Here is a 25,805-nt window from a genome sequence, read left to right as displayed (position 1 = left end):
TTAGACGTTTTTGCAAATGTATTTAAGTATTCAGACCCTTTGCTATGAGACTCGAAGAAGTTTGGAACCACCAAGACTCTTCCTAGAGCTGGCCGCCTGGCCAAACTGAGAAATGGGGGTAGAAGGGCCTTGGTCAGGGAGGTAAAAGAGAACCCGATGTTCACTCTGACAGAGCTCCAGAGTTCCTCTGTGGACATTTACATTTACATTTAAGTCATTTAGCAGACGCTCTTATCCAGAGCGACTTACAAATTGGTGCATTCACCTTATGACATCCAGTGGAACAGCCACTTTACAATAGTGCATCTAAATCTTTTAAGGGGGGGGGGTCAGAAGGATTGCTTTATCCTATCCTAGGTATGGAGATTGGAGAACCTTCCAGAAGGACAACTATCTCTGCAGCACTCCACCAATCAGGCCTTAATGTAGCAATGATCAAATTGTCAACATTTATTTCAATGGTCAATTCTGTGAACGGTGTCATGAAAGGTGTATGGCTAGAGATGACATGCAGGAGCTTGCAGGGATTTGTAGTCTACTTTGATGCTAATTAGCATTTTCGAATCCGAGAGAAAAGAGAGACAAATATATTGATACAAGTATTGGGGTTTATTATGGATCCCCATTAGTTCCTGCCAAGGCAGCAGCTACTCTTCCTGGGGTTTATTATGGATCTCCAATAGTTCCTGCCAAGTAAGGTCAGGGAGCGTGCCAGCCTGCCTGAACCGCCCCTGAATTAACAGGTATAAATGATGGGTTATGAACTAACAGGTATAAATGATGGGTTATGAATTAACAGGTATAAATGAATTATCCCTCTACACATGTCCTGAATTGGAATTATCCCTCTACACATGTACTGTACTGGAATTATCCCTCTACACATGTACTGTACTGGAATTATCCCTCTACAGCCTTTACACATGTACTATGGGAGGCACACAGTACTACATAGAGCTATGACTACATGGAACTCTATTCCACATCAAGTAACTGATGCCAGCAGTAAAATGAGATTTAAAAAACACCTTATGGAACAGCAGTTTGTCTGTCCAGTGTCTGTGTTCTTTTGCCCATCAAACTACTTATTTTCCACCATAATTTGCAAATAAATTCATAAAAAATCCTACAATGTGATTTTCTGGATTTTTTTTCTCATTTTGTCTGTCATAGTTGAAGTGTACCTATGATGAAAATTACAGGCCTCTCTCATCTTTTTAAGTGGGAGAACTTGCACAATTGGTGGCTGCCTAAATACTTTTTTCCCCCACTGTATGCTGAGTACTTGTTGGCTGATTTTTCTTCACTCTGCGGTCCAACTCATCCCAAACCATCTCAATTGAGTTGAGGTCGGGTGATTGTGGAGGCCAGGTCGTCTGATGCAGCACTCCATCACTCTCCTTTTTGGTCAAATAGCCCTTACACAGCCTGGAGGTGGGTTTGGGGTCATTGTCCTGTTGAAAAGCAGTGCAAACCAGATGGGATGGCGTATCGTTTCAGAATTTTGTGGTAGGCATGCTGGTTAAGTGAACCTCGAATTCTAAATAAATCACAGTGTCACCAGCAAAGCATCCCCATACCATCACACCTCCTCCTCCATGCTTCACGGTGGGAACCACACATGTGGAGATCATCCGTTCACCTACTAAAAACAATATTGTATTTTATACTCCATACATTTTCCCTGACTACCAAAAGTACTCGTTACATTTAGAATGCTTAACAGGAAAATGGTCCAATTCATATCAAGAGAACATCCCTGATAAGGTGCAAGAATAGATTGTTAGGGCTGTCAATCACATTCTTCTCAAACAACCCCGCATATAGCAGAGCTGTGGGAGACCACCTCAAGCCCCCGGTAGAGCCGGGGGTGGTGTTTACCACTCCACCAGCAGAGCTGTGGGAGACCACCTCAAGCCCCCGGTAGAGCCGGGGGTGGTGTTTACCACTCCACCAGCAGAGCTGTGGGAGACCACCTCAAGCCCCCGGTAGAGCCGGGGGTGGTGTTTACCACTCCACCAGCAGAGCTGTGGGAGACCACCTCAAGCCCCCGGTAGAGCCGGGGGTGGTGTTTACCACTCCACCAGCAGAGCTGTGGGAGACCACCTCAAGCCCCCGGTAGAGCCGGGGGTGGTGTTTACCACTCCACCAGCAGAGCTGTGGGAGACCACCTCAAGCCCCCGGTAGAGCCGGGGGTGGTGTTTACCACTCCACCAGCAGAGCTGTGGGAGACCACCTCAAGCCCCCGGTAGAGCCGGGGGTGGTGTTTACCACTCCACCAGCAGAGCTGTGGGAGACCACCTCAAGCCCCCGGTAGAGCCGGGGGTGGTGTTTACCACTCCACCAGCAGAGCTGTGGGAGACCACCTCAAGCCCCCGGTAGAGCCGGGGGTGGTGTTTACCACTCCACCAGCAGAGCTGTGGGAGACCACCTCAAGCCCCCGGTAGAGCCGGGGGTGGTGTTTACCACTCCACCAGCAGAGCTGTGGGAGACCACCTCAAGCCCCCGGTAGAGCCGGGGGTGGTGTTTACCACTCCACCAGCAGAGCTGTGGGAGACCACCTCAAGCCCCCGGTAGAGCCGGGGGTGGTGTTTACCACTCCACCAGCAGAGCTGTGGGAGACCACCTCAAGCCCCCGGTAGAGCCGGGGGTGGTGTTTACCACTCCACCAGCAGAGCTGTGGGAGACCACCTCAAGCCCCCGGTAGAGCCGGGGGTGGTGTTTACCACTCCACCAGCAGAGCTGTGGGAGACCACCTCAAGCCCCCGGTAGAGCCGGGGGTGGTGTTTACCACTCCACCAGCAGAGCTGTGGGAGACCACCTCAAGCCCCCGGTAGAGCCGGGGGTGGTGTTTACCACTCCACCAGCAGAGCTGTGGGAGACCACCTCAAGCCCCCGGTAGAGCCGGGGGTGGTGTTTACCACTCCACCAGCAGAGCTGTGGGAGACCACCTCAAGGCCCCGGTAGAGCCGGGGGTGGTGTTTACCACTCCACCAGCAGAGCTGTGGGAGACCACCTCAAGCCCCCGGTAGAGCCGGGGGTGGTGTTTACCACTCCACCAGCAGAGCTGTGGGAGACCACCTCAAGCCCCCGGTAGAGCCGGGGGTGGTGTTTACCACTCCACCAGCAGAGCTGTGGGAGACCACCTCAAGCCCCCGGTAGAGCCGGGGGTGGTGTTTACCACTCCACCAGCAGAGCTGTGGGAGACCACCTCAAGCCCCCGGTAGAGCCGGGGGTGGTGTTTACCACTCCACCAGCAGAGCTGTGGGAGACCACCTCAAGGCCCCGGTAGAGCCGGGGGTGGTGTTTACCACTCCACCAGCAGAGCTGTGGGAGACCACCTCAAGCCCCTGGTAGAGCCGGGGGTGGTGTTTACCACTCCACCAGCAGAGCTGTGGGAGACCACCTCAAGGCCCTGGTAGAGCCGGGGGTGGTGTTTACCACTCCACCAGCAGAGCTGTGGGAGACCACCTCAAGCCCCTGGTAGAGCCGGGGGTGGTGTTTACCACTCCACCACACCTTCAGCAGGCTGGAAAAGTGATACTGTTTTTCATACTAAGATGGACCAAGAGTCTGTTGATTGGTCAGTCATTGGATTCATTTGTTGAAATCAAATCAAGCTTTATTTATACAGCACATTTCAGACATGGATGCAACACAATGGCTTCTCAGGAAAAAACTATGAAAATATACAGGAATATTTAGTACACAAACATAAGAGGATAAAAAACAATAATACCAACTTAAAGACTAATGAGCATCCTAAGGAAATGCCATTGATTAAAATATTAAAATATCCAATCCAAAAATATAAGCTTGTTTTTTAGGATGGGCTCTGAAAGTCACTATGGGGGTGTCCAATGAAAGTTGACTAGTAACAACAACTGGGACCTCAAAGACACCCACTAAATCTGCCCAAGAAGAGGCAAACAAAAGAAAAACCCACACCAAACTTAAAGACAGAAAGTGGAGCAACTAAAGGTGTTGACTCTCCACATCTATCAAGACAACTGGAGCACTGGGCCAGACACTCTTAAATAGAACCTGGACCAGCACAGGTGAAACACCTTCCCACTAACGAGATGGACAAGCCAGCACAGGTGTAACACATACTGACTAACGAGGTGACACCAATCAGTGCATCCTACGTGCTAACGAGCTAGACGTGCTGAAATCCAATCTCAAAACATAAATGGAAAAACCAAAGACTGTAACACCTTCCCCCTTAAGACAACAAATATATCCTATATTTTTGTTGGACAACAGAAAACAATTTCCATTTCACATTATCAACTACAATGCTTCTTGAGCCCAAACAAAACTCATCTCCAATACGGAAAAACGTGCAGTAAAAATAAACTGTGATCCATGGCAATGCACTGGCTAAACGCAAAACACAAAACATTTTGACTGCCCCCCTTGAGACAATCAGCAACCAGGTTGTTCTCACCACGGACATGTCTGATTTCAAGAGGAAACTCCTGCAATATCCATAGTAACTTTCCACCTCACTGCGGAGCTTCTCTCTCTTTTCAGGATTCACTAGATAGGCATGTTGTTGGATCAGGGCCCAGTCCCCAATGTCATGATCTAGTACATTTGGGTTGGCACATCTGAGAATGAACCCTGCTATTCTAAAAGAAGGGCAACAATGTCAATATAATTGTACCCAAAAATTGTCAGTTGATTGCATAAATAATTATGATTACTAAAAGTTACATGAATTGTAAACATGAATTACCAAAACCAAATGTACACCCCTTTGATAATATGTATTGTCAATAATTCACTTAATGGTAAGGCATGGTAAAATTAAAAATTAAAAAAAAAAATATTTGATTGCATAGTCTTATTTTCAACGACTTTTCAATTACATTGTGCTAGGTGGGATAGCCTCAATGTCAAAACACAGTTTTAACATGTCCAAATAAATAACCAATATGCAGAAACAGTTTGTGATAAATTGAAAACCTAAACATAACATGTGCTATTTACACAAACATCTGCCACAATAATCATATTACTTGTATTTTTTTTTTTAAAGGACTTTATAATCTGCACAAGCACCAGAAACGCTGTTGTTTTGACAAGTAGCAATAAATCACTGATATCGATTAGGGGGGAAATCAGGTTGTACCTGATGTTGGAATGCATTTAAATGTAGGGGTCGCTAAACAAAGGAACGCAACACTTATTTGTCATAACTCATCAATATCATGCTAAAATCATTTATGTGACAGGAGGGAGATGAGGTTGCACGTCCTGTTAAAACTAGCAGCTCAAAAACCACACGGAATCTGGGGATAATGTGTACTTACTAAATCACATAAATAGTACTCATTCAATTCAGAGCCTGGATTTTCCCCCTGAGGCTAATATCCATATCATGTTGAAATCAATAGAACAGGGGACAAACATTTAGGCTTCTACATTGTGACATCATTAAAATACTCCTACTACAATGTTAAAACATTCTACATTGTGACATTAATTCATTGATATCATGAAACAACTGCTTCATGTATTTTCTGATGTTAAGTCAGAGATCTTTTATCAGATTACCTCTGGTCACAGCTAAGAGGTTTCTCTCCTGTGTGTATTCTCTGGTGTTGTTTGACTGAGTAAAACTCTTCCCATATTGATCACAGCTATAAGATTTCTATTATGTGTGTTTTCTCTGGTGTACATTCAGCTGCCCAGATGTAACAAAACTCTTCACACATTGATTACAGCTATAAGGTTTCTCTCCTGTGTGTGTTCTCTGGTGTAAAGTCAGAGAGCCAGATGTAGTAAAACTCTTCCCACATTCATCACAGCTATACGGTTTCTCTCCTGTGTGTGTTCTCTGGTGCACTGTCAGATAGGCAGAAGTAGTAAAACTCTTCCCACATTCATCACAGCTATTCAATTTCTCTCCTGTGTGTGTTCTCTGGTGTAAAGTCAGATTTCTAGATGTAACAAAACTCTTCCCACATTGATCACAGCTATAAGGTTTCTCTCCTGTGTGTGTTCTCTGGTGTGTAGTCAGACTGCTAGATGTAGTAAAACTCTTCCCACATTGAACACAGCTATAAGGTTTCTCTCCTGTGTGTGTTCTCTGGTGTACTGTCAGATCTCCAGATTGACTAAAACTCTTCCCACATTGATCACAGCTATAAGATTTCTCTCCTGTGTGTATTCTCTGGTGTACTGTCAGATAGCTAGATCTACCAAAACTCTTCCCACATTGAACACAGCTATAAGGTTTCTCTCCTGTGTGTGTTCTCTGGTGTATTGTCAGATCTCCAGATTGACTAAAACTCTTCCCACATTGATCACAGCTATAAGGTTTCTCTCCTGTGTGTGTTCTCTGATGAATTTTAATGCCTGATGAGGTGAATCTCTTCCCACAGTCAGAGCAGCAGTGAGTTCTCTTCCCTGTGGATCTCTGCAGGTGTTTATTGAGGTGTTCTGATCTGGAGAGACTCTTCTCTGCCTCGTCAGCATCATGAGGTTGTTGAGGCTCCCCAGAGGATCCACGACTGTCCCGTCTCTCTCCTGTGCGAACAACAAAGTCAGATGATTAAAGGCCCACAACAGTGGAAATCCACTGTAAAAGGTGATGCCAACAGCGTAGCCATGATGTTTTTGACGTCTGTAATGAATGTTAAAATTATTTGACAATTGTCTTAAAAAAAAAATGAGCAAGAATAGTCATATTTTAGTAGTAAGATCGATGATTGTAGACTAGAAATAAGTTATTCATGTTGTTGAAACTCTAAGCAGTGTGTCAGACGACTTTTGGTCTCCAATAATGGCCCCTTTCTGTGTTTAATAAAATTGCGGCACAAGGGCGATGCGCACACAATTTGATTGCAGAAACACCTCCCTGCTAATGAGGAAACCGATAGTAATGGATGTAGTATATCTGCTAATGAGGAAACCACAAGTTATGGATGTAGTATATCTGCCTGGAGCAAAAATGGTGAGCAAAGCTTTTAGTTTTTCACAATGTATTCTGAATGTGAATGGGGGAAAACTCCGGGGAGTAACCTCTATTTCCAGGTTGATTATGAGTACATTTCACACTACTTTGGATTATAATTGTAAGGCTTGTTTGAATGTCCAGTTTAATATGTTTGAAGAATTATAAGTAATTATTGAAGAACCACGTTAATGACAGTATCCATTTGGGTGTTGTCAATAAAGTAAAGATTTTATTTGTATATTTCTCATATATATAGCAAAGCAGACCGACAAAAAAACAACAGAGTTACACGTGGGATAAACAAAAGTACAGTCAATAACACAATAGAAAAATCTATATACAGTGTGTGCAAATGGAGTAAGGAGGTAAGGCAATAAATAGGCCATAGAAGTGAAGTAATTACAATTTAGCAAATTAACACTGGAGTGATAGATGTGCAGATGATGATGTGCAAGTAGAAATACTGGTGTGCAAAAGAGCAAAAAAGTAAATAAAAACATGGGGATGAGGTAGGCAGTTGGATGGGCTATTTACAGATGGACTGTGTACAGCCGCAGCGATCGGTAAGCTGCTCAGATAGCTGATACTTAAAGTTAGAGAGGGAGATTTAAGTCTCCAACTTCAGCGATTTTTGCAATTCGTTCCAGTCATTGGCAGCAGACAAGTGGAAGGAAAGGCGGCCAAAGAGGTGTTGGTTTTGGGGATGACCAGTGAGATATAACTCCTGGAGCACGTGCTATGGGTGAGTGTTGCTATGGTGACCAGTGAGCTGAGTGAAGGCGGCCTAGCAAAGACTTATAGATGACCTGGAGCCAGTGGGTTTGGCGACGAATATGTAGCGAGGGCCAGCCGACGAGAGCATACAGGTCGCAGTGGTGGGTGGTATATGGGGCTTTGGTGACAAAACGGATGGTACTGTGATAGACTGCATCCAGGTCGCTGAGTAGAGTGTTGGAGGCTATTTTGAAAATGACATCGCTGAAGTCAAGGATCGGTAGGATAGTCAGTTTTACAAGGGTATGTTTGGCAGCGTGAGTGACGGAGGCTTTTGCTGCGGAATAGGAAGGCGATTCTAGATGTAATTTTGGATTGGAAATGCTTAATATTAGTCTGGAAGGAGAGTTTACAGTCTAGCCAGACACCTAGGTATTTATAGTTGTCCATATATTCTAAGTCAGAACCGTCCAGAGTAGTGATACTGGACGGGCGGTTACGGGCAGCGGTTGGTTAAAGAGCATACATTTAGTTTTACTAGCGTTTAAGAGCAGTTGGAGGTCACGGAAGGAGTGTTGTATGGCATTGAAGCTCGTTTGGAGGTTTGTTAACACAGTGTCCAAAGAAGGGCCAGATGTATACAGAATGGTGTCGTCTGCATAGATGTGGATCAAGGATTCACCCGCAGCAAGAGCAACATCATTGGTATATACAGAGAAAAGAGTCGGTCCGAGAATTGAACCCTGTGGTACCTCCATAGAGACTGCCAGAGGTCCGGACAACAGGCCCTCCGATTTGACATACTGAACTCTTGTTTGATAAGTAGTTGGTGAACCAGGTATGGCATTGAAGTTCATTTGGAGGTTTGTTAGTTTGTTATTTGGTGAACCAGGTGAGTCAGTCATTTTGAGAAACGAAGGCTGTTGAGTCTGCTGATAAGAATACGGTGATTGACAAAGTCGAAAGCCTTGGCCAGGTTGATGAAGACGGCTGCACAGTACTGTCTTTTATCGATGGCTGTTATGATATCCTTTAGTACCTTGAGCGTGGCTGAGGTGCACCCGTGACCAGCTCGGAAACTGGATTGCACAGCGGAGAAGGTACGGTAGGATTCAAAATGGTCAGTGATCTGTTTGATAATTAACTTGACTTTCAAAGACTTTAGAACGGCAGGGCAGGATGGATATAGGTCTGTAATAGTTTGGGTCTAGAGTGTCAACCCCTTCGAAGAGGATTAAAAGCGTGCAAAAAGTAAACTGCCTGTTACTCAGGCGCAGAAGCTAGGATATGCATATAACATGTAGATTTTGATATAAAACACTCTACGGTTTCCAAAACTGTTAAAATAATGTCTGTGAGTATAACAGAACTCATATGGCAGGCAAAAACCTGAGGAAATCCAACCAGGAAGTTGGAGATTTTGAGGGTTGTAGTTTTTCAATTTAATGACTTACTAATATACTGTGTCTATGGGGTCACTTCCCGCGCCTTCCAGCAGATGTCAACAGTCTTTAAAATGTTGTTTGAGGCTTCTATTGTGGAAAATGAGAGAATAAGAGCTGTTTGACGAGGGGGCTTCCTGAAGAACCTTAGTGCACTCTCGCGCATTCCCGTGATGCTCGCCTTACTTTCTTTTTCTTCTGTAATTCTTCTGTAATACGCAATTGTCCGGTTGGATTATTATTGAAGATTTTTGATAAAAATATCCTAAAGATTGATTGTAAACAACGTTTGACATGTTTCTACGAACTTTGATGGTACTTTTTTGACTTTTCGTATTGATGTTCTGAGCGCGCCTGGTGCATTTGGAAGAGTGAAGGAAACACCTGAACAAAACGGAGGATTTTGGACATAAATATGGACTTTATTGAACAAAACTAACATTTATTGTGGAACTGAGAGTCTTTCGAGTGCATTCCACCGAAGATCAGCAAAGGTAAGTGAAGATTTATAACGCTGTTTCTGACTTTTGTTGATTCCACAACATGGCTGGTAACTGTATGGCTTGCTTTGTCTCTGAGCGCTGTACTCAGAATATTGAACAATGTGCTTTCGACGCAAAGCTTTTTTGAAATCTGATACAGCGGATGCATTAAGAACATGTTTATATTTAATTCCTTAATTATTAATCTTTTATCAACGTTTATGATGTCATTTGATGTGGCTCTCTGGAATTTCACCGGAGAGTTTTGGAGGCAAAGTACTTCTGAACATAACGCACCAATGTAAACTGAGGTTTTTGGATATAAATATGAACTTTATCGAACAAAACATACATGTATTGTGTAACATTGAGTCCTGGGAGTGTCATCTGAAGGAGATCGTCAAAGGGTGGTGATTCATTTTAGCTGCATTTCTGTTTGTGACGCCTCTCCTTGCTTGTAAAATGGCTGTGTGGTTTTTCTTGTCCTGGCACTGTCCTAGCATAATCTAATGGTATGCTTTCGCCAAAAAGCCTTTTTGAAATTGGACACTGTGGTTGGATTAACGAGAAGTTTATCTTTAAAATGGTGTATAATACTTGTATGTTTGAGAAATTTGAATTATGAGATTTTTGTTGTTTTGAATTTGGCGCCCTGCTATTTTAATGGCTGTGGTCGAGTTGGGACGCTAGCGTCCCACATACACAAGAGAGGTTAACCAAGTTTAATTCATCCCAAAGGGTCGTTAGAGCTGTAATTCAGACAACAACATGTTCTCACCATCACAAGTATATATACCCCACTTTGGACAATCCTCCTCTCCAGTCCTTACATATTCTGGGTCAACAGGATACTAAACCCTTATTACTCCCTTCAGGGGATCTGACCTGACCTCAACCCCTCCTTCGCCTAATCCACAAATGTCCATCCGCTCCCCCTACAGCAATCCTGTGATCTCCTCCCGTCCACCCAGCACATTCCACAGCCACTCTGTCTTTCTACAGATCTCACTCCTTTATATACTCTGCGTCTGATCTATCATGTCTTTAATATCTACATTTTCAAAGTTTAGCCCGAACCCAACAATAGTCATAAAGTTACACTCCCTTTCAGTCGGTCAACTTCAGTAAAACATACTATGGGAAAATACAATCATTCCCCATGCCGAACCAAACGGATACTAAATGAAACGGCCCCTGGCAGACCACCCAGACCTGACCCCGCAAGATGCATCAGTTGTCAATTTATTCATTGTCTTTTGTTTGAAACACTCCTGTCAATGTTGAGTAAGGACGCACACCTAACTACGCATATAGAAGTAGGACTAGTCTACCTGGCCTGTGTGCAAATGTAGGCCTATAAATGTGCCCATTTGAGGATGTCTGATAGTATTTGTCATTGTCTTAACGCACCACTAATGAGCTGTGGAGCTTCTCAAAGTGTTTTTTCTTCACCTCAAACAGCAAGTAAACAAAGTCTAATCAAAATCAATTGCGTACGACAATAGTTCCTCAAATTATTTTCGTAAAATATTTTCACTCGGCATGAAAGGAAAAAATGTAATTCTCTGATCCAGTGGAAATGTCATAAAATACCTGATTACTTCTTATCTTTTGCACAAATAGCCGACAGCTGTGTCTGTCCTGAACTCTTAGGCGCGGGAAACTGAGGGCCCAGAATATTTTAGACAATGTCGCAAGCTTGCCATCACAAGTTTCGGAGGACCCAGTTGATAGTTGATACAATGTTTCAAGTTTGTTGTAGACAGGCCATGAGCAGCCAATGTGATTTCTAGGATATTTATTTTTATCAGGATATTTTCTACCTGCAGAATGCAATGTTTTTATTTGTTATGTCGGCTATTTTTTTTACATAGTTGGCAATAAAAGTTACTTTTAGATTTGTCAAATTTTCATTTAGATAGAATGTAGATAAATCACAGACAATGATTTTGAGATACTATTATAAATTAAATGAAACTGTTCCAGTAAAATGTGAATATGAAAATCATAACCGGCACGCAGATCGGTAGAAATGGTCAGATACATTGTCTCTAAATGGAAAAGTTTGACGACCACTGGTGTAGTTAATTACTGAAAACTTCAGGAGCATAACGACAGTATTTACAAAGTCCAGCAGCAGCGGGAGGGAAGAGTTTTTCTCGGTTATATTGATGACTGGCTCCCTCATGTAACTTGTGTATCTGTAATTATTTAATCAAACAGCATGCTTAAAGCATTAGACTTTGATAAGGGTTTAAAACAAAGGTTTCAAACCAATTCATGAATGCAATTGCATCTAGGTATGTCTTGCCTTTAAAGTAAGGGCATGACATTTTTTTGCTGAATATTATACAATGACTTATCAACAGCTCTAATAATTTGACCCCCACAGGAAATCTCCACTGGTAATTCTAGAATATACTATATATCCTAGAAACCTGGTTAAACTATCATTATGACATCATGGATGAATTCTATAATATACTATATATCCTAGAAACCTGGTTAAACTATCATTATGACATCATGGAAAAATTCTAGAATATACTATATAGCCTAGAATTCTGTTTAAAACAATAATTTTGACCTCATGGATGGCCAGTCTGTATTCATAGTGTAGTGAATTCAGGGGATAGCCTGAAGGTTGCTACAACGGCTTTCTCTATGAATTTGAGAGTTTTTACATTTCTCCAGCCCCCATCCCTCAGCTGTTTACCAAACCAAGTTTCTGAGCGGCCATTTTGTTGCGGTTTAAAAAAATCATTCCACCACTGTTTTGGTAATAAGAGAAATGTAACTACTTTCAAATTCATAGACAGACCATCCATGATATCAACATTATAGTTTTAACCATGTTGAGGCGATACAGTGTTGATTTACATTGTTTCTAAACATTGGAGTAAAAAAAGCTTATTTGGGGTTCTGATGGGGTACAACAGTTGAACTAAGCTCATGAGGCATGTGTTATATTCTTCAAGAATCAATGGCTATATATAAATAATTTAAAAGTCCAAAAATGGATTTAGCAATTGCATATTTCCCCTTTAACGCCACACATCAGTTCAACAACTGCTGAGTTTGGTATTTAAGACAGTACTTACTAGTATTAATCAGGACGCTGTTTCTCAAAACCATCTTACGGCTAATTTCATCGTTGGATGCCTTAAGATGCGTTTGGGAAACCGGCCTCAGACATCCAGTTTCCTCCTCGTTCTCCTTTTTCGATGTGACAGTAATCTCCTCTTCCTCCTCTTTCACTCCAAATACGGCATCATCCCCTTTCTCTTCCTCTTCTTTTACTGTAACGTATTTCTCTTCTTTCACTGTAACAGTTTCATCCTCTACTTCTTGTTTTACTGTGATATCCTCCTCTTCCTTCTCCTCTTTCACCAGAAAGATCAGAGCTTCTTTCTCCGTCCAGCAGATATTATCTTTAGCAGGAGAAGAGTAGCTTAGTGACCGCATGGTCGGGGATGTTAGCTAGCTAGGCTAATGCTAACTTAACCAGTCCGCCAGCTGACTAATAACAACAACACCGTAAATATGAAATTAAATCGGATAACTAACTAGACGATAGAAGTGGTTTTAAAACACAGTGGCTAATAAAAAAACGAAAGCGTCTAAAGAGCTTTATTGGTTCGGCTATTTTGTCTAGCCAGCTACCGAGGTGTCTGACTAACTATTGCTGCTGCTGAAAGAAGCGTTCCGTCCACTAGATTATACGTCACACCAGCAGTATTGCCTTAAAGTCTCAGACTGCCCTCTGTTGACTGGAATGGGTAACGCAGTTGAGTAAAATGTATATTTTATCTTCAGACAACAAGTTAAAGTGTAGGGAGCATTAGTTTTTACTCACCAGTGTAACAATACAGTGTGGTTAAAGACTTACTAAGCTAGTTGTAGTCACGATATGGTTACCTATAAGTACAAACAGTTATGTTTTTGCGTTATTACATATTTTTTAACTTATTTCGGGAAATCTTCTAAACTACCCACAATGCACTATTTCCCAAGGTCATATGGATGATCTACTCTGTGCTACTGAGTTTGTATGCCAGTGTAACGGTGTAATGAAGCTACATGTTTTAAATATATTTAATCTTTATTTAACTAGGCAAGTCAGTTAAGAACAAATTCTTATTTACATTGACGGCCTACCCGGCCAAACCCTAACCCAGACGATGCTGGGCCAATTGTGCGCTGCCCTATGGGACTCCCAATCACGGCCTGTTATGATACAGCCTGGATTTGAACCAGGGTCTGTAGTGACGCCTCTAGCACTGAGATGCCATACCTTAGACCGCTGCGCTGCTCGTGTGTTTACATTACACTCGGTGTAATACACTCAGTGATAAAAGTATTGGATTCTGGGTAATCCACAGCAGGTTTTTGGAGAATTTGAAAATTGAGTGGTCCTGGGATAGAAATGTATAAAGTTGACATTACATCATAAAATCCACGTTTTAAATCATACATTAGCAATTTATGTTTTAGGAACTACTGTTGTTGGTTTGGTGTCAAGTAAGCCTCTCTTTATATGTTATTTGCCAAATCTCAGTTTTCAATGTGGGTTTTATGCTAAAGTTCCCTCTTTCAAGTTGGTATCTAACTGGAAAATGCATCTTCTTTAGGAGTGCTATTTTTACCCTGTCGACTACTGATCATTCATCCACACTGTGTGTCTCATCAATGCAGGTCATTTATGACAAATGTATAAAGTATATGTTTTATAAACTCATGAACACCAGACAGTTTATTAGCCCGGTTTTGTTAGTTTAGGTGTATTATACTTTTTCCCCACCAGAGGGGGACATTGGGTAAATCTTCAGGTTAATTTGATATATTTTGATAGTAAAATGGATGACAGTTTATTCTGATGTAGTGACTATGAGACACATGGAAACAATTGATTCATTTATTATAGTAAATTAGGAATTAGTAGGATGTGTTAAATCATTCAATCAATTGTTTTTTTGTTAGTATATTATAGGGCAGATTAATGTAGAATTGCTGTGGGAGTGCTATTTATACCCCATCACTACTGATCATTCATCCATACTGTGTGTGTCCCATCATTGCAGCTTTGGAAATAAATGAACTATCCATCCATTGCTCCTTCCTGTGTTGACTCACTGACTTGAGAGACCAGGAAGGTCACACTAGTTTGATAGGTTGATATCTAGCTCAAGCTTCACATCATGCTTTTCATTAACTGTGTGGTTGTGTTATCTAGTGGGAACCCGTTAGCACGGTGGGCTCTGGTGCCTTCTTGCCGTGGGCTCAAGACAACAGAGGAAATCAACCTGCTTGCTCTGTTTTGTATTGTCAACTTTTCGATATGTTACGTTTGATACCGGAGCAGGCGACTGCCAACTGACTGATCTACATATCACCTTACATCATAAATAACTACTCATTATTATTTATAAATCAGTCAGCCAGTCACCGTTTACCCACAACGCAGCATGGATTTGATGCTCTCGAACACGGCCAGTGGTTTAGTAGAAGACATGAAGGCTACGCTGCTACGGTGTGGGACATCATCTATAATAATTTGGCTGTTCTAAATTCTGTGTCGCTCAAAGCCTTGAGTAATGAACCTATTTTTGGTGGTTTACTTTAATCACTCAAGTCATGAGGGCAAATGATTGGTTTAATATGAAGGTATACATTTGAAGATATTTCTGTTGTAGTTTACATCATAGGGAATAGGTTGGTCCTCCATATTACTTCACACCTGACTTTGGCATTCTTCTAAATTCTGATTGGTTTAATGTAATAACTCCAAAAATAGAACTGTGAGGTGTTACTTTGCATTGGAAATGTTTTAATATTTTATTTGATATTTTATAAACAATACAAAACATTCACATACAAACAACATCATAGAAACATTAACTACATCACACCTGCCCAGACCCACTAGAACACACCTCCATGTCCATTAACTACATCACACCTGTCCAGACCCACTAGAACACACCTCCATCTCCATTAACTACATCACACCTGCCCAGACCCACTGGAACACACCTCCATCTCCATTAACTACATCACACCTGCCCAGACCCACTAGAACACACCTCCATCTCCATTAACTACATCACACCTGCCCAGACCCACTAGAACACACCTCCATCTCCATTAACTACATCAAACCTGCCCAGACCCACTAGAACACACCTCCATCTCCATTAACTACATCACACCTGCCCAGACCCACTAGAACACACCTCCATCTCCATTAACTACATCACACCTGCCCAGACCCACTAGAACACACCTCCATCTCCATTAACTACATCACACCTGCCCAGACCCACTTGAACACACCTCCATCTCCATCAATTACATCACACCTGCCCAGACCCACTAGAACACACCTCCATCTCTATCAACTACATCACACCTGCCCAGACCCACTAGAACACACCCCCATCTCCATTAACTACATCACACCTGCCCAGACCCACTAGAACACACCTCCATCTCCATTAACTACATCACACCTGCCCAGATCCACTGGAACACACCTCCATCTCCATTAACTACATCACACCTGCCCAGACCCACTAGAACACACCTCCATCTCCATTAACTACATCACACCTGCCCAGACCCACTAGAACACACCCCCATCTCCATTAACTACATCACACCTGCCCAGACCCACTAGAACACACCCCCATCTCCATTAACTACATCACACCTGCCCAGACCCACTAGAACACACCTCCATCTCCATTAACTACATCACACCTGCCCAGACCCACTAGAACACACCTCCATCTCCATTAACTACATTACACCTGCCCAGACCCACTAGAACACACCTCCATCTCCATTAACTACATCACACCTGCCCAGACCCACTAGAACACACCTCCATCTCCATTAACTACATCACACCTCCATCTCCATTAACTACATCACACCTTCATCTTCATTAACTACAGCACACCTGCCCAGACCCACTGGAACACAGCCAGCGCATTCATCAGCACCATTTTTTTTCTCTCCGTTGCCAACTCACTTTCAACTTTTAGATAATAAAGCATTTGACATTTCTATTGAATTAACAACAGATGATTGGTTGATTTCCAGGTTTAATTAAGTATAATATTTAAGATGATTGATGAGAAAAGTATCGTCCAACTCTGGGGTATCTCACTGCACCCTAAATGATCTAAATGATGTATTGTTACACCATGTAGGAGCAGTATAGACCTAGTCTGTTCATTATATACATCTACATGATGTATTGTTACACCATGTAGGAGCAGTATAGACCTAGTCTGTTCATTATATACATCTACATGATGTATTGTTACACCACGTAGGAGCAGTATAGACCTAGTCTGTTCATTATATACATCTATATGATGTATTGTTACACCATGTAGGAGCAGTATAGACCTAGTCTGTTCATTATATAAATCTACATGATGTATTGTTACACCATGTAAGAGCAGTATAGACCTAGTCTGTTCATTATATACATCTACATGATGTATTGTTACACCATGTAGGAGCAGTATAGACCTAGTCTGTTCATTATATACATCTACATGTATTGTTACACCATGTAGGGGCAGTATAGACCTAGTCTGTTCATTATATACATCTACATGATGTATTGTTACACCATGTAGGGGCAGTATAGACCTAGTCTGTTCATTATATACATCTACATGTATTGTTACACCATGTAGGGGCAGTATAGACCTAGTCTGTTCATTATATACATCTACATGATGTATTGTTACACCATGTAGGAGCAGTATAGACCTAGTCTGTTCATTATATACATCTACATGTATTGTTACACCATGTAGGGGCAGTATAGACCTAGTCTGTTCATTATATACATCTACATGATGTATTGTTACACCACGTAGGAGCAGTATAGACCTAGTCTGTTCATTATATACATCTATATGATGTATTGTTACACCATGTAGGAGCAGTATAGACCTAGTCTGTTCATTATATAAATCTACATGATGTATTGTTACACCATGTAAGAGCAGTATAGACCTAGTCTGTTCATTATATACATCTACATGATGTATTGTTACACCATGTAGGAGCAGTATAGACCTAGTCTGTTCATTATATACATCTACATGTATTGTTACACCATGTAGGGGCAGTATAGACCTAGTCTGTTCATTATATACATCTACATGATGTATTGTTACACCATGTAGGGGCAGTATAGACCTAGTCTGTTCATTATATACATCTACATGTATTGTTACACCATGTAGGGGCAGTATAGACCTAGTCTGTTCATTATATACATCTACATGATGTATTGTTACACCATGTAGGAGCAGTATAGACCTAGTCTGTTCATTATATACATCTACATGATGTATTGTTACACCGTGTAGGAGGAGTATAGACCTAGTCTGTTCATTATATACATCTATATGATGTATTGTTACACCATGTAGGAGCAGTATAGACCTAGTCTGTTCATTATATAAATCTACATGATGTATTGTTACACCATGTAAGAGCAGTATAGACCTAGTCTGTTCATTATATACATCTACATGTATTGTTACACCATGTAGGAGCAGTATAGACCTAGTCTGTTCATTATATACATCTACATGATGTATTGTTACACCATGTAGGGGCAGTATAGACCTAGTCTGTTCATTATATACATCTACATGTATTGTTACACCATGAAGGAGCAGTATAGACCTAGTCTGTTCATTATATACATCTACATGATGTATTGTTACACCATGTAGGAGCAGTATAGACCTAGTCTGTTCATTATATACATCTACATGTATTGTTACACCATGTAGGGGCAGTATAGACCTAGTCTGTTCATTATATACATCTACATGATGTATTGTTACACCATGTAGGGGCAGTATAGACCTAGTCTGTTCATTATATACATCTACATGTATTGTTACACCATCTAGGGGCAGTATAGACCTAGTCTGTTCATTATATACATCTACATGATGTATTGTTACACCATGTAGGAGCAGTATAGACCTAGTCTGTTCATTATATAAATCTACATGATGTATTGTTACACCATGTAGGAGCAGTATAGACCTAGTCTGTTCATTATATACATCTATATGATGTATTGTTACACCATGTAGGAGCAGTATAGACCTAGTCTGTTCATTATATACATCTACATGATGTATTGTTACACCATGTAGGAGCAGTATGGACCTAGTCTGTTCATTATATACATCTACATGATGTATTGTTACACCATGTAGGGGCAGTATAGACCTAGTCTGTTCATTATATACATCTACATGTATTGTTACACCATGTAGGGGCAGTATAGACCTAGTCTGTTCATTATATACATCTACATGATGTATTGTTACACCATGTAGGAGCAGTATAGACCTAGTCTGTTTATTATATACATCTACATGTATTGTTACACCATGTAGGGGCAGTATAGACCTAGTCTGTTCATTATATACATCTACATGATGTATTGTTACACCATGTAGGGGCAGTATAGACCTAGTCTGTTCATTATATACATCTACATGTATTGTTACACCATGTAGGGGCAGTATAGACCTAGTCTGTTCATTATATACATCTACATGATGTATTGTTACACCATGTAGGGGCAGTATAGACCTAGTCTGTTCATTATATACATCTACATGTATTGTTACACCATGTAGGGGCAGTATAGACCTAGTCTGTTCATTATATACATCTACATGATGTATTGTTACACCATGTAGGAGCAGTATAGACCTAGTCTGTTTATTATATACATCTACATGTATTGTTACACCATGTAGGGGCAGTATAGACCTAGTCTGTTCATTATATACATCTACATGATGTATTGTTACACCATGTAGGGGCAGTATAGACCTAGTCTGTTCATTATATACATCTACATGTATTGTTACACCATGTAGGGGCAGTATAGACCTAGTCTGGTCATTATATACATCTACATGATGTATTGTTACACCATGTTGGAGCAGTATAGACCTAGTCTGTTCATTATATACATCTACATGATGTATTGTTACACCATGTAGGAGCAGTATGGACCTAGTCTGTTCATTATATACATCTACATGATGTATTGTTACACCATGTAGGAGCAGTATAGACCTAGTCTGTTCATTATATACATCTACATGATGTATTGTTACACCATGTAGGGGCAGTATAGACCTAGTCTGTTCATTATATACATCTACATGTATTGTTACACCATGTAGGGGCAGTATAGACCTAGTCTGTTCATTATATACATCTACATGATGTATTGTTACACCATGTAGGAGCAGTATAGACCTAGTCTGTTTATTATATACATCTACATGTATTGTTACACCATGTAGGGGCAGTATAGACCTAGTCTGTTCATTATATACATCTACATGATGTATTGTTACACCATGTAGGGGCAGTATAGACCTAGTCTGTTCATTATATACATCTACATGTATTGTTACACCATGTAGGGGCAGTATAGACCTAGTCTGTTCATTATATACATCTACATGATGTATTGTTACACCATGTAGGAGCAGTATAGACCTAGTCTGTTCATTATATACATCTATATGATGTATTGTTACACCATGTAGGAGCAGTATAGACCTAGTCTGTTCATTATATACATCTACATGATGTATTGTTACACCATGTAGGGGCAGTATAGACCTAGTCTGTTCATTATATACATCTACATGTATTGTTACACCATGTAGGGGCAGTATAGACCTAGTCTGTTCATTATATACATCTACATGATGTATTGTTACACCATGTAGGAGCAGTATAGACCTAGTCTGTTCATTATATACATCTACGTGTATTGTTACACCATGTAGGGGCAGTATAGACCTAGTCTGTTCATTGTATACATCTACATGATGTATTGTTACACCATGTAGGAGCAGTATAGACCTAGTCTGTTCATTATATACATCTACATGATGTATTGTTACACCATGTAGGAGCAGTGTAGACCTAGTCTGTTCATTATATAGGAGCAGTATAGACCTAGTCTGTTCATTATATACATCTACATGATGTAATGTTACACCATGTAGGAGCAGTATAGACCTAGTCTGTTCATTATATACATCTACATGATGTATTGTTACACCATGTAGGAGCAGTGTAGACCTAGTCTGTTCATTATATACATCACATGATGTATTGTTACACCATGTAGGATCAGTATAGACCTAGTCTGTTCATTATATAGGAGCAGTATAGACCTAGTCTGTTCATTATATACATCTAGATGATGTATTGTTACACCATGTAGGAGCAGTATAGACCTAGTCTGTTCATTATATACATCTACATGATGTATTGTTACACCATGTAGGAGCAGTATGGACCTAGTCTGTTCATTATATACATCTACATGATGTATTGTTACACCACGTTGGAGCAGTATAGACCTAGTCTGTTCATTATATACATCTACATGATGTATTGTTACACCATGTAGGAGCAGTATAGACCTAGTCTGTTCATTATATACATCTACATGATATATTGTTACACCATGTAGGAGCAGTATAGATCTACAGTAGCTAGCTGCTAATTTAGATGTAGTATAACTTGATGAAACTGCCTTAAATGTGCTGTGGTAAACATTTTTTATTCGCACTAATCAATCAACACATTCCTGTCTTTGTATGTCTCAATATAATGGTATTATTTAATTAAATCCATTTACAATAATCTTTGTCTGAAAATAAAATATGATCCTCAACTGCGTTTCCCCTCCAGTCAGCAGACGGCGATGTGCGTCTTTCAGGCGACGCTGCCAGCGTGACGTATAATCTAGTGGACGGTTCTTCATAAACAGCGCGTCAACCACCTCGGTAGCTTGCTAGCCAACATAGCCGAAAGATTCAAGCTATTTATACGCTTTCGGTGTATATTACCTGCTGTGTTTTAGACACACTTTTGTCGTATCTAATATCATTTAATATTACGTTATTTTGTATTAGTCAGCTATAGTAGCTGACTGGTTAAATTAGCTCTAGCCTAGTCGCTAATGATAGCTAGCTAACATCCCCGAACATGAGCTCCCTAAACTACTCCCCTCTCGTTAAAGAAGAGCGGGTCTGCTGGACGGAGAAAGAAGCTCTGGGGCTAAACATTGTCGTGAAAGAGGAGAAGGAAGAAGAGGATATCACAGTAAAAATAGAAGTAGAGGATGAGGCTGTTACAGTGAAAGAAGAAGAGAAAGACGTTTCAGTGAAAGAAGAGGAAGACTCGTTCAGAGTGAAAGAGGAGGAGGATGTTTCAGTAAAAGACGAGGAGGAAGAGGAAGAGGAGGATGCCGTTTTTGAAGTGAAGAAGGAAGGGGAGATTACTGTCACATTGAAAGATGAAGAGGAGGAGATAGGAGATCTGAGTAACACCAGTAAGTACCGCCTTAAATTCGTTTTTTACTTTCGATATTCGGAGTTGGCTCGTCAATACCTCTTCAACGGAGGGCCCAGGATGATGACTGATATGTCTAGACTCAGACGACGTAGAGAACAAGCTACCCCTTGTTTTCTCTGTTCCGTTTCCAAAAAGTTACTTAACATATATATTTGAGAAGGGTCTATCTGCTGACCGCAGACTGGGGGGCACGGTAGCGATTTTAATGTAGTGATGTTTTACTACACACCGTGCCCCCCAATAGTGCCATGTGAGAGTTGGGTTGGCTACACCAAAGATTATGGATATACTGACAAGATGTCTCTCCGCCCTAACAAGGGGAGTTGTTGTCCACAAAGCGGCACTGCGGGTTGTCTAGCTCCCGCCTATCCTTTCTTTGGATTGGTGGATACATCTTATTATTGTAATCTATTGTTTATATTCTATGAGGGTTTTTGTCGTCAACCGCCTGTATTCAATGGAGAGAGATGCTAAGCTACTAGCATGAATATGCACCGCCTGTATTCAATGGAGAGAGATGCTAAGCTACTAGCATGAATATGCACCGCCTGTATTCAATGGAGAGAGATGCTAAGCTACTAGCATGAATATGCACCGCCTGTATTCAATGGAGAGAGATGCTAAGCTACTAGCATGAATATGCATAGCGATCTGGAGACAACTCCTATAGTGTTTTTATCAAAGTTGTCGGTATGTCACGCGTCCACATAACAACTTAAGCATTACGAAACTTCTGTTGGTTCAAGTAAACCTCACGTAGCAAATATGCCATTCATTTTGTTGTTGACCAAATTCGACACTTTCCACATTGGGTTGATAATGGTTTCCACTTGGATACAACCTACTGTAGCCTACTGGCATGACCTAGAGAGATACAACCTACTGTAGCCTACTGGCATGACCTAGAGAGATACAACCTACTGTAGCCTACTGGCATGACCTAGAGAGTTACAACCTACTGTAACCTACTGGCATGACCTAGAGAGATACAACCTACTGTAGCCTACTGGCATGACCTAGAGAGATACAACCTACTGTAGCCTACCCGCGGGCCAGAGTTTGACACCCATGCTCTAGGTCATGCCAGTAGGCTACAGTAGGTTGTATCTCTCTAGGTCATTAAATTTGGCCCGCGAGACAATACCAAATTACTACTAGAGCTGGCCCGCCGGTATTATACAGCGCATTCACCGCTAATACTACGAATCCCATAATGCTCTGCTGTTGTTTTCGCGCGCCAATCAGGACAGGACCCAGAAACGCCCTCTCCTCTGTGACAGTAGTCATAGCAACATAGACGCTACAACTGTCAGCGCGCTATCCCTTCCCAAAAATGGCGAAAAGAAAGGCAGAAAACAGGAGCTTTCTGGACAAGTGGGAGGCAGAATATCTGTTTACATATGTAAAAGACAAACCTGTTTGTCTTGTTTGTGGAGTCAACGTGGCTGTAAGTAAGGAGTACAACATTAAACGACACCATGAAACGAAACACAATGACAAATACAAGGACCTGGACATGACTCAAAGAAGCCAGAAAGGAGAGGAGATGAAAAGAAGTTTGGTTTCACAACAGAATATGTTCAAAAAAGCCACATCACAAAGTGAGGCTGCTGTAAAGGCTAGTTGTATAGTGGCAGCAGAGATCGCAAAATCAGCCCGGCCCTTTAATGAGGGAGAGTTCGTGAAAAAGTGCATGTTATTATTACTAGCTCCTTTGAACAGTCCTAATGAGATGTTCTATGTATTATAGTTTGTGACCTCGTATGCCCAGAGAAAAAGCAAGCATTTTCAAACGTGAGCCTGAGCAGGAACACAGTAGCTGATTGCACATGTGATCTTGCCACCAATCTGTATGACCAGTTGATGGAAAAGGGAAAAGATTTCGTTGCGTTCTCCCTCGCTGTGGATGAGAGCTGCGACGCATCTGATACTGCTCAGCTGTCAGTCTTCATCCGTGGAGTGGACTCAAATCTGTGTGTTACGGAGGAGCTATTGGGATTCAAATCAATGCATGGCACAACCACAGGAAAGGAAATCTTTGAGGAGGTTTCCAAATGTGTAACTGAAATAAAGCTGCCGTGGGATAAACTCGTTGGATTAACGACAGATGGTGCGCCAGCGATGTGCGGTAAAAAGAGTGGACTGGTGGGCATGGTTCGGGAGAAGATGCGGGAAGAGAACTGTGCAGGTGAGCTAACTGTTTACCACTGCATCATACATCAGGAATCACTGTGTGCCAAAGCCCTAAAGATGGAACATGTTATGACCACAGTAACACAGGTAGTTAACTTTATAAGAGCCAAAGGTCTGAATCACCGCCAGTTTAAATTTTTTCTAGAGGAGTGTGGTTCGGAATACGCAGACGTGCCGTATCACACAGAGGTGAGATGGCTAAGCAGAGGAAAAGTACTGAACAGATGTTTCGAGCTGCGTGAGGAAATATGTCAATTCCTGGAAACCAAAGGGAAGAATACAGCAGAGCTCCGGGAGCAAAATTTTCTGTGTGAGCTGGCCTTTCTCTGTGACATCTCGAGCCATCTCGATGCGCTGAACCTGCAGCTTCAGGGGCGTGGGCGCATCATCACAGACATGTACGCTGCAGTGAGGGCCTTTAAAACTAAACTGTGCCTGTGGGAGAATCAGATGCTGCAAGGAAACCCTTGCCATTTTCCCTGCTGCCAAACCATAAAAGCGCAGATCTCTACCGCCGTGTTCCCATGCGCACAGTTTGCTGAAAAACTCAGTGTTCTCGCCGCTGAGTTTAGCCGGCGATTTGCCGACTTCGATGTCCAAAAAATGTAGGTTTGAACTGCTTAGTAATCCCTTCGCAGTTGATGTGCAAAATGCACCAACCAACATCCAAATGGAGCTGATTGAACTCCAGTGCAACGACACGCTGAAGTCAAAGTATGATGCTGTGGGCGCCGCACAATTTCCACGATTCATCCCTGACACAATGCCTCAGCTCCGCACCCAAGCTGCTCAGATGCTCTCCATGTTCGGCAGCACTTATCTATGCGAGGAACTTATCTCCTCGATGAAGATGACCAAAACAACTCACAGGAGACGTCTGACTGATGAACACCTTCGCTCGATACTGAGGATTTCTTCAGCTCAGAGCCTGAGCCCAGACATTGATGAACTAGCATCCAAGAAGAGATACCAGGTATCTGGCTTGGGCCCATCAGATTAGATCAGTGTGCAATAATTAACGTTTTCTTTGTGCACTTTTTCTTGCTACAAGGCATGGGCTTGAATGGTTGATTAATTTATTATCATTTTATTTGTAAAATGATTAGCCAGTGGAAAAAGTTTATTTTGGTATTTAAATCAGAAGGCTGCAAATAGAAAAGAGGCATACGATTTTTATTTAAATTTTATTTATTTAATAAATGAATGACATTGATGTGTTTTTTTCATTTGAAATTCGATTTTGCATGTCTCCACTATTAAATTATATATTGTATGGTAATAAGCGATGCTTGTTCCATATTCAATGTTAAAGCAAAACTTGTTTGGGTCCATATTAAAAGGTTAATTTGTTCAATGTTGGCCCGCGAATTTGTTCAGGTTTTACATTTTGGCCCACTGGATATTTGAGTTTGACACCCCTGACCTAGAGAGATACAACCTACTGTAGCCTACTGGCATGACCTAGAGAGATACAACCTACTGTAGCCTACTGGCATGACCTAGAGAGATACAACCTACTGTAACCTACTGGCATGACCTAGAGAGATACAACCT

At 41.5% G+C, this 25,805-nt stretch overlaps 1 pseudogene; it reads left to right on the top strand.

Annotated features, from left to right (window-relative positions):
* Window positions 1–23,391: 23,391 nt before the first annotated feature.
* Window positions 23,392–25,405, top strand: LOC120042923 (annotated as a pseudogene).
* The last annotated feature ends 400 nt before the right edge of the window (window positions 25,406–25,805 follow it).

The sequence above is a fragment of the Salvelinus namaycush genome, unplaced genomic scaffold (genome assembly GCF_016432855.1).
Source record: "Salvelinus namaycush isolate Seneca unplaced genomic scaffold, SaNama_1.0 Scaffold81, whole genome shotgun sequence".
In the NCBI taxonomy this organism is placed as follows: domain Eukaryota; kingdom Metazoa; phylum Chordata; class Actinopteri; order Salmoniformes; family Salmonidae; genus Salvelinus; species Salvelinus namaycush.
The sequence above is the reverse complement of the archived record's forward strand: the minus strand, read 5'-3'. Positions and strand labels throughout refer to the sequence as shown.